The following is a 1,980-nucleotide window of genomic DNA, read 5'->3' as shown; positions in this document are numbered from 1 at the left end:
GTAACATTAAATTTCCATTTATATATGAAAAATAAAAATCACTAGAAATGAAAAAACCCCTAAAATAAAACACCCCTCTTCTCTAGCACTACAGCTCAAAAGCATCAATTCTCTTTTTATAATCCCTAGACATTGTCCAGCTCTCTGACACACAGCAAGCAATTGCAAAGACTATAGACAGGATCTGGTGAACCTTAGTCTCCTGACTGACGTCATTGCTCTCCAGTACTCTGGAGAGATCCCTGACAGAGGACTTCCCAATGCAATTCATCTTTTAATTTCCTGGCTGCTGGTACCAAGAGTGTTGATTGTAGAGCCAAGTGAAATGAAACTGTCAACAATCTCAGTCTTTTCACCATCCATCATGATGCTGCCAATTGTCCCAGTGGTGAGAATGTTTATTTTCTTAACGTTGAGCTTCAATCCATATTGAAGGCTGTAGTCCTTTATCTTCTGCAGCAAGCACTTCATGTCCTCCTCAGTTTCAGCAAGCAGGGTTGTGCCATCTGCATAACACAGGTTGTATATAATTCTTCCTCCAATCTTTATGCCACATTCCTACTCATACAGCCCAGCCTCCCAGATAATCTGTTCTGCACATAGATTGAAAAGGTATGCATACAGAATACATCCCTGATATATACCGTTCCTGATTTTGAGCCATGCAGTGTCTTCTTGCTCTATTCTGACGACTGTCTCCTGGTTTAAGTATAGGTTTCACATAAGTACAATCAAATGTTCTGAGATTCCCATTCTTCTCAGGGCCAGCCACCACTTGTTGTGATCCACACAGTCAAATGCATTTGCATAGTCAATGAAACACAGATAGATATGCCTTTGGTATTCTATGCTTTCAGCCAAGATCCATCTAACATTAGTTACAATATCCCTATTTTGTACACTCAGTAATTTATTCTTCACAAATACCTTTCTTGTTTGCTTTTTTGGTCATTAAAAAAAATGTTATTCTGATTTATTTACAAAGTTTGAATACACTGTTTTTTCACAAAAGATCCTTCCTGTTTCCTTCACCTCACCCACCCACTGAATTGTGCAATACTTGATTACAATGCAGCCTACACATCTGGCAGTCCTCTGTTGATGTGATGCTCCAGTTGTTTTTAGATAATTTTCAGCAGAATATTGCTTGCATGTGACATTAATGATATTATTCCATAATTTCTGCATTCTGTCAGGTCACCTTTCTTTGGAACAGCAACAAATATAGATCTCTTCCTGTCAGGTAGCCAGGTGGTTATCTTCCAGATTTATTGGTACAACTTAGTAAGCACATCCAGGGCAGTGTCTGTTTGTTGAAATATGTCAATTGGTATACCATCAATTCCTGAGGCCTTGTTTTTTGCCAATTCTTTCAGAGCAGCTTGAACTTCTTTCTTCACCACCACAGGATTTTGCTCATATGTTTTTTCATGAAATTCTTTTGTGTCCACCAATTCCTTCTCCTACAGTGACTCTGTATATGCCATCCATCTACCTTTAATGCTCCTTGGATCATTTAGTATTCTGCTCAAACCATCCTTAATTATTATAACTCATGCCTTGAATTTGTATATTCAATCTCATCTGACCTTCATCTTGGTCTTTTTTTCCTCCTCTGCCTTTATAATGACCTTTTGCATTCTTCATACATGCTGTTCTTGATATCCTCCCACAGCTCACTTGGTCTACACTCATTGGTGTTCAAGGACTCAAATCTGTTCCTGAGATCGTTTTGAAATTCGAGTGGGATAGACTTAAGATCAAATTTTGGTTCCTGTGGATAGAGATGGTTTTAAAATTTGAGTGGGATAGGCAAAGTCAAATTTTGGTTCCTGTGGATTTGATTCAATTTCATTCATTAACTTCAGCTTGAACTTGCATAGGAGTAGTTGGTGGTCTGTTCCACAATCAGCACCTGGTCTAGTTTTCACAGCTGATAATGATTTTCTCCAGTGGTTCTTTCCACAGATGTAATAGATT

Source organism: Elephantulus edwardii, unplaced genomic scaffold, assembly GCF_000299155.1.
Source record: "Elephantulus edwardii isolate Elephantulus edwardi_28Jun2011 unplaced genomic scaffold, EleEdw1.0 scaffold00009, whole genome shotgun sequence".
Lineage (NCBI taxonomy): Eukaryota > Metazoa > Chordata > Mammalia > Macroscelidea > Macroscelididae > Elephantulus > Elephantulus edwardii.
The sequence above is the reverse complement of the archived record's forward strand: the minus strand, read 5'-3'. Positions refer to the sequence as shown.